This window comes from Parus major, chromosome 5 (genome assembly GCF_001522545.3).
Source record: "Parus major isolate Abel chromosome 5, Parus_major1.1, whole genome shotgun sequence".
NCBI classification, from domain to species: domain Eukaryota; kingdom Metazoa; phylum Chordata; class Aves; order Passeriformes; family Paridae; genus Parus; species Parus major.
Genome location: NC_031774.1, coordinates 13,023,101 through 13,031,935, shown reverse-complemented (window position 1 = coordinate 13,031,935; position 8,835 = coordinate 13,023,101). Strand labels below are relative to the sequence as shown.

Below are 8,835 nucleotides of genomic sequence, written 5' to 3'. Positions count from 1 at the left end.
TTCCAAGCTCCCGGGGATGTTTCAGTCATCCTTGAGATCAACCCTCTTAATTTCAGTTCAAATAGAGCATGGCTCAATTTCCACAAAAATCAGATTAAAGAAGGATTTTTAAAATGCTTTCAGTATAAGCCCTCTACAGCTGTCAGGCTATCTGTCCTTTTCCTTAGAAAACAGTGCGGTGACTGCAGAGCTCAAGAAACTGTGATGTGACAAAAAAAAGGATGTAGAAGTGGTATAACTGAGAATAGGATTTTTAGCCTGATTATTCCAAATTGTAGGATTTCTGATAGCAAACAATTTATTAAAAAAAAAAAAAAAACCAAAAAAAATGAACCCCATCTGTTTCCAATCTGTACTCTTCCCCTTTAGTGAAAGCTGTATGCATCCACAAAAATATCCAGGAAATTCTCTAAAAGGCTGAGAATGTTTTATATATTTTCAGGGTTGAAAAAAGTATGCTTCTGTCTGTCCTTAGAACAAGCTGTTAATGTGTCTCTCAACCTAAGAGAGAGGTCAGGGATTATCAGTGTATTCTCTGCTGCTTCAGGAAAATGTAGTTAATCTTTATTCAGGTAATAATTCTCACAAAGACTACCAGGTTTTAGAAGAATTCTGGCTTTTCTGACTTAAACCTTGTGGATTTTTAAAGGTTTTTAATATTAGGGAAGGGAAGTGGGCATTTTATTTCATAATCTAATGACCAGGAGTTGGACTTGTTTTTAATGATGTGAGACTGAGGACAGGATGCCCATTCTCATGCTAGCAAGAGAATGAATAAATAGCTGGAGGATGTAACTTTTCATTGGTGTGATATTTTAATATGTAGCTTCCATGGGTTAAGTATTCAGCCAGATATGCTTGGGGATGCCAAAACACTGCAAGTGGATCCATCCACTGGTTCTAGTGGATAAGGCAAAGATTTTTTTGTTCTTTTTACGCTATTCTTTCAGTGAAAAAAGAGCCTAACTTCCATTGATTTAAACACAAAACCAAAATCATGCTTGATTATGTGATTCCTGACTTGAATAATGAATTTCTGCTCTCTCAAAAGACTATTCAGTACTCTAGTAGAAGTAACCTTTGCAGGTGACATATACATAGTTTAATTTTTTTTTCTGAAAGGCCTGGGATTTAGTTAAAACAAGGTAGCTAAAACTGATTAGATTTAGAGGTTTCTAAGAATTGTTAGACCACTCTATACTTTCACCACACACATGCACATAATCTTAAATACTTGTTTCACTGTGGCAAACTAGGTATCATAGAATCATAGAATGGATTGGGTGGGAATGGACCTAATTCCAACCCCCTGCCATGGGAAGGGACACCTTCCATTAGACCAGGCTGCTCAGAGCTCTATCCCACCTGGCCTTAAATATTTCCAGGGATGGGACATCCACAGCTTCTCTGGGCAGCCTGTGCCAGTGCCTCACCACCTTTTTTCCTAATACCTAATCTCAACCTAATCTCTTTCAGCCTGAAGCTTGAAGGTTTTGGGTTGAAGGTATGGTATCATAGGCAGAATTAGCCAATACTGTGGTGTCATTCCCATATCCATATCCCCTTCCACATCCTTCAGCTACTCTTCAGTGTCTATCTCAAGCAAAGAGAAAAAACATTACTATTTAAGGCTTAACACTGAATTTATGTTTGGAAAATAAATAATTTTCTTAACATTAATATTTCCAAATGCTTCAGTACTGCCTGTGTTCTTAGGAAAAGGGCTGTATTTCTCTACAACCCAATGTGTCACTGCTTCATTCCAGGAGGATGACTGTGGAGTCCAAGAAGGATTATCTGACACGTGATTTCTCTGAAGAAATTCACCCTAGAAGATCAGAAGAGAAATTCCCAATGTGCTCTGCACACCCATACTTGGGTGTACCAGCTCAGTCCACACGGAGTTCCTGCTACATTGGTGGAATTGTTCTGTTGGATGGTGTATTCACAGAGATAGGGCTTGTAACAAGGCCAGAACTGTGTGGTAAGTCCATCAGCTGTACCCCGTGTCTTGAAATTTCTCAGTGAGCTGTGCACACATGACCACACACTGCTTTTTTTTTCCCTTCCCACGCACACAAACACTGTGGTAATTTGTTCAGTGAGTTGTGACATGTATTAATGCTGTTAGCCTCTGATATTGGGTTCTTTTTTTCTGGGGGCTGACCACAACAATCCTATCTGAAAAGTTTTCCATCAAACTCAGAGCTAATTTTCATTAAAGGTCTCTCCAGTTTAGTCCCTCAAGCATGGGTGTCTTTCTACTCCCTCCTTGAATGCAAGGAGCAAAGGAAAGCAATAAATCCCTTTGAATAATGTGCCAGTGCTCTACTGTTACATAACTAATGAATGTCATCCCTAAGTAGAAGATGCCTATTTACCAACAAAAGAATATTGGCAAGGATTTAAAGTATTTAAAAATAATTCTGCTGCTTGCAGAATTTGGGTCATTGACCCTTAACATGAAAACTGGTTTTACAAATGTCCTCCAGGGAACACATTGTGTACTTAATTTTCCTTATGAAAACTACAAAAAATTGTACACTAAAATGCAAGTATTGATTAAGGCCCAGACTCACAACAGATTAAGGCTTAGACAGGGATATGAAAACACTTCAGAGAATGTACTTGATAGGATAATTTCTTTTTACCAATGCACACTGTGTGACTACAAGTAAAAGTATGACATAAGGAATTGTTCAATACATTTTTAATAGTAGAATATTTGCATGGGCTTGCAATGCTTAAAGAACTGTGAAATTTTGTTACTGAGGAACATAGGGTAGCTACAAGAAGCTTCATGCAATTAGCTTGTATAAGAAAGGTAAAACCACATTTTGTTGGGAAGGGCTTGGATCCTTCATGGAGCTACAGGAATATGGGCAGCTGGGAGAAGACCTTATTAACCCTTTTCTTAGCCTGTGGAAGTCTCTCTCTTGTGTAGGACTCCTATTGGTAGTGCTGGTTGGTTTGTTTGAACTTCTCAATATGGGATAATTCAAGTGAATACTCAATATGCAGTTTTATCATCCTCTGCCTTTGGATGTCTGATTAAGCATGACTAGTTGTGATTGGGATTTTAAATACTAGCAGGCTTCCAAATTACCTCAATTATCTTTGCCCCAGGAATGATTGCTATTTCCAGGCATGCATCCTGTTGCCCGCAGTTTCTCACACAGGATTTCTGGCACCATTCTTACAGTAATAGCCCTTAGCACAGCACACTACAGACTAAAAACTGTCCCACAGTACCTCCTGAGTACACTGCAGCACTGACACACTTTCTGCATGCATTTTCTAACTCTTCTGTTCCACTCTATTTTAGGAATATTCAGAAACTTCATTTTTTTTAGATTTATTTAAAATTATAGCAGTTGTGTCTGCTTAGACTATATTTTATCCCAAAAGCATTTCTTACAGTTTCTTCTCTCAGTAAATAAACCATCTGCAAAGGGGAGTTTGTAAAAAAAAAAAAAAAAAAAAAAAAAAGACTATCACAAACTATTTACAGTAAAACATGTGTAAAATAATTTCTGTTCAGGTCCCTATTCTAGTAGCTCTTCTGGACTAACTTAGCTGCAAAACTATGGGTAAATATGAAAAATATTTTCTTAATTTCAAATGTATGCCCTGTTATGTAATTTTGTAGAGAATGTTGCCTAAACCATATGACACATACCTAATTTTCTGTGCCAAGATCTGTAGTAATATTTTGGCTTGTAGTGCCTAAATTCCCATTTCCTGAAGCAAGACCTGGATCCTAAGAAATTAGCCCAAGAGAACATTTTACTTGCACTTGAAACCACCAGAAGGGTTTTTTTGTGGTTTTTACTTTAGAACAGAACTTTCTTCATATATTTAGTCCTTAAATATGTAACTCATCTGTAAAGCCAGATGAAATTATTGTTTAGATTTTGAGAGCTGTATGTAGACTTTAGACATGCTACAAACACATGCAAGCTGTAGCATGACAGAGAAACAACAAAAACGAAACCACAGCCTAATTTTCCTTTCAGTCATTACTAACACTGTTATCTCCTTTCTCCCTGAAAGAAATCCATAGTGAAGTATTAATAGGAATATGCTGTAGACTAAACATCTTCAGATGTAAGCAATAGCCTTTTAAATTTGGATAAGCACTAAAAAAAAGAAGAGAGTATTAATAATATAGTTCAAAATGACCAAGAAAAGGCATTGCAAGCCTAAGCTAGGAAATGATAATGAATTTTCAGAAGGTGTCATTTTTTAAGTAATAAACTCTTCTGTTTTCTTTCAGGGTGAAACAGAACCTGTCTCCCTCTGCTGGTTTTCAGAGGGGAAAAAAAAAAAAAAAAAAAAAAAAGGTTTCTAGGTACTAAAAAAAACCCGGGTGCAATTTTGATACAAATTACCAGTTCTTCCAAAATTAGCTCTTAAAACTTCTTGCCTTTAAATATATAGAGGTCACCTTAAGGCTATCAGTGTCTTGATTAGCTGAGAATTGGTCGACTTTTTTAGTGTTTTCTCTGTTTAGGCTTAGTTTCTCAGTATATTTAACATGATTTCTTTAAGAAAATATAACAAAATAAATATAAGATAACAGCTGTTTTGTCTTTAATTGAAACATCACTGAATCTAGCAGCTATGCTACGAGCAGCCTCATACTGAAGCTGTAGATGTAGTTGCATGATTTTCATTTCCTGCATAGTCTGAGTTGGTCTACTTTCAAATCCAATCTTTGTGTTGCAGTCCACACCCCAATGAATGAAATCCCGGGAATTTCCATGCTGCACAAAGTGGGTGTGGGTTTTTTACCATGTTCTGGTTCATGGCATGGATTCTGTGAAGAGGTTTTTTTCCTTGGTAGGATATGTTCAGTCTTCCTATTGGCACAGGAAGGACATTTGTCCTTTAATAATCCCTCTGCTCCTACTAACAATTTGTCATTTAAAAAAAGGATACTCTAACAATAGACATCAAGTTTATTCTTTCCAGTTAATTAAAGACAAGCAGCAATTCCAGTAGCTCAAGGCATTCACTTGCTAAATTTGGGGGGCATATTATAAAATGGATTTTATGCTGAGAAGAAAATTAAGGAAATTTTTGCTTTAAAGTGATTGTTTTTAGTTATTCTTTTTGTTTGTTTGTTTTCATGAGGGGTGTGTGTTTTTTTAGGTTCTGTGTGGTTTGGTTTTGTTTTGTTTTGTACTTCCCATGTGCTATAGTCACCACAACACATTTGTTAAGCTTTGTTACGTGTAGGCGTCCTTTTATCCTGGGTATGTTTCGGACTTATTTTTATCCTAGATAGTGTTTAAAAAAGCATCTACCAGTGATAGTTTGTCATATTTCCAGTTAATACCAGTGTCAATATTGCTAGTTACACAAGCCAATTTGGTCTTTGCATATGCTGTGTGTCAGCTCTTTTGGGATGTTTGACTATTAGCATAGCAAGCACAACACTTACTCTCTCCAAATATTTGACCAAATTCTCTAATTTTTTCTGTCTGTGCTATGCCAATTAAATTTTCATTAAAATATTATTTTAAAAATTGTGGGGTTTTTTTACAAGACATAGTGAAAAATGAAAAGCACAAATATCATAATTTTTATCATAGTTTTATTTCTTGAAAACTGTCAGGGGAGCTGTGTCATTCGGTCTGCGTATCACAGACAAGACACACAGGAACAAGACAGTGCAGCTGCTGAGACACACACCTTGTGCGTAGCTTTTACATGGGCACATTAGTAACTTCCTGTATGAGAAATAATTTAAAGCTGGCGTCATTTCTGCATGTGGGAATGGGTAACTTGTAATCATCCATGCCAAAGCAAGTCTGCAGGCTATGCCACTGTTCCCTTCTAGACTCAGGTCTCTAGGGAATGGTGTCGCTTTGCCTGGAAGCTGAGCTTCCAAGGCCAAGCAGTTGTCTTCCTTGAGAGAGAACTGTAGCTGCCCAACTATGGAGAGGCTATGTGGCATCTGACATACAAATCCTTTTTCTAAAACTGGCTGGTACTACTGCCAGAGTGCACCTGATAATTGATACTTGGGTAATGTGGATGTAGCTGAGAAACAATGAAAGCAGAGGCAAAAGTGCTTGTGTTGGAGTTGGTCTTCAGTGCAAAGTGCTGGCCTGTATCACAAAGAGTGCAGCCAGCAGGAATAGGGCAGTGATTGTCCCCCTGGTGTTGTCACTGATGAGATGGCACCTTGAGTCCTGTGTCCAGTTCTGAGCCTCCCAATTCAGGAAAAACATTGAGGTGCTGCAGCTAGTCCAGAGAAGGGCGACAAAGTTGGTGAAGGGTCTGAGGAACAGCTGATGGAGTGGGGTTGTTTAACCTGGAAAAATGGAGGCTCAGGGGAGACCTCAATTGCTCTCTACAATGCTGAAAGGAGCTTGAAGCCAGTTGAGGGTGGGTCTCTTCTCTCAGTGACAGAACAAGAGGAAATGGCCTCAAGTTGTGCCAGGGGAGGTTCAGGCTGGACATCAGGAATAATTTGTTCACTGAAAGTGTTGTCAAGAACTGGAACAGAGTGTCCAGGAAGGTGGTAAAATCACCATCCCTGGAGGTGTTAAAGAAATGACTGGGCACAGCAGTGAGTGACATGGTCTAGTTGACAGCATGGTGTTCGGTCAAAGGTTGGGCTCAGTGATCTTGGAAGTATTTTCCAACCTTTATGATTCTGTGACTCTGTGAAAGCAAAGGAAGGAATAGCACACTCTGTTTGTATTTAGTGTGATAATATTAAATCAATGTCTATTTAACATGAAGTACTTTCAGAATATCTTTCAAAAATGAGATAGTGCTAAAAAGGATGGGCTTGAACTATTTTTTTTAATGTGGAGTAGCAAGAAAATTTTTTGACAAGAAGGAAATAGTTTCCAAGGCACACACAGTTCTTATAATGACAGTGATAGGCAGGCTTGATAATAGTCTAAAATTCTTTGCTAATCCACAGAATGAACCAAATCATCTTTCCTATCTCAGCTAGAAAGTTTAATATTTGACCTACTGTCACATATGTAATAACATGATGGAGGTTGGCCAATCAAATAGCCATGATCGTGGAATCATGGAATCATAGAATGGCTTGGATTGGAAGGGACCTTAAAGATACCTCATTCCAACATGATCTTGTTGAAACTGTTGGGTGTGCCAATTGCCTTTTGTTCAGACTAAGCAGGTTAATGCCCCTTTACTTAGCAAGGGATGAAACATTGGCAAATGGTTATCCCAGGACTAAACCCTATGGCCAATGAGTCATAGGTGCAATTGGGAGCAGTGTAATGTGACCTGTGTGTGAAGGGTAAAGGAGCACAAAAACCATGGAACTGATTTGCAGCAGGATCCCAGTCTGAAAGACACTGTGCCTCTGAAAAGCATCATTTACATGGGTCACTAAATGCTCCAAGTACAGCGCTCTCCTGGCCAGGATCACCACAGGAGCCCAGCAGAGGAGGTGGCCAGGAGACATGACTGCCAGGACAAAAAGTCTAAAATGCAATCTGAAAATAAGGTGGTTTTGGATCAACCATCTGAAAAGGAACCTTGAGCTTTCTTTTTTTGAGATTTCTTCTCCTGATGTTCCACTCTGTTCAATATTAGAGCAGAATTTGCTTATTGATTGGCAAAACTGGAATGACATTAGAGAGGATTGATTTCTACTTCTAATAACTGTCAGCCTGAAAAATTTCTGATGGCTTAGATCACAAGGGTAGTAAGAATTGTGGTAATTTTTTTAATCTATGTAATAAAGTCATGTCTGTGATCATTCTCCAGGAACACATTTTGTGTCAGTCTTCCAGGTCTCCATTTTGCTCATGTTGAAGCCACCTGCAAGGGCTTTCATTGACCTTAATGGTGTCCAGTCAAGATCTATCCAATAGAAAATGCTTAGATGCTAAAATGATTGTAGTGGTTATATATATTCACAGTAAAAATGTGACTGCCAGCAATGTATTCCTGACTAATTTTTGATAATTTATTTATATTATATAATACTTTATGTATAATTTATTATATAATAATTTAGATAATTTATATTGTAGCTTCTAAACTGATGTGTCTTCTTTTCATGTGTCTTTTATACTTCATGAAGTGTTTTGTATTTTTTCAGAATTTCAGTGTGCTGAAAGTCCAAAATAAAGTACCAATAAGCATAAACTGAATTCTTTGCTTATTTTAAATAATCCCTGAGTGGATGGAATATAAAGTTATTTTCTCTGGAGTTCTTTTATATCTACATTAAAAATAATACTGCTACGTTTAAATGTCCATGACAACTTTTAATTTGATCTTATGAAAGGCCCATTGTCTAAACTTTGTATGAAATCCCACATGCAATACTTTTGGACATAGCCAAAGCGTTTCGTTCTTCTGATGCTATTGTAAAGGTCAAACCAAAATATTTGGTCTTTCTGAAACGCGTTGGTATGTCAGGAAGGTTGGAGCTGCAACAAGGATCTGTCCTTGCTGGCCAAGTAGTTTCTGAAGATAGTTAAGCAAAACTCTGTGTAGTGGAACCTGTTGCTCCAAACCACCCGGGTCGTTCACTGGCAAGCGCTGGTGATGTTCATTCCTGCAGCGCAGCCCCACGTGCTGGGGGCTCCCCGGCTTCTCCGGCGTCACCGCTCGGCCCCGTCCCGGCCGCGTCCCGGCCCCTCCCCCGCTGCCGGCGGCTGAGGAAGTCCATTGTGTCCGCGGCGCGGCTCCAGCCCCCCCGCCGGACGTTTCTGGTGCGTTGGGCTAGTTCCCAGTCATGCCGAGCATTCTTGGGAAGATCGGGCGATAAGGGGAGGAAATGACGGAGAGTCACCCCAGCGCCACCCGGCCCCGCGCCCCCCCTCCCAC

At 38.9% G+C, this 8,835-nt stretch overlaps 1 long non-coding RNA gene across 3 annotated transcripts in view; it reads left to right on the top strand.

Moving 5' to 3' along the window:
• Window positions 1-3,489, top strand: part of LOC117244588 — an 11,905-nt gene extending 8,416 nt beyond the window's left edge. For all 3 annotated transcript variants that reach the window (XR_004497976.1, XR_004497977.1, XR_004497975.1), the window contains one exon: window positions 1,767-3,489. This is a non-coding gene — a long non-coding RNA (uncharacterized LOC117244588). The remainder of the gene's footprint in view (window positions 1-1,766) is intronic.
• The last annotated feature ends 5,346 nt before the right edge of the window (window positions 3,490-8,835 follow it).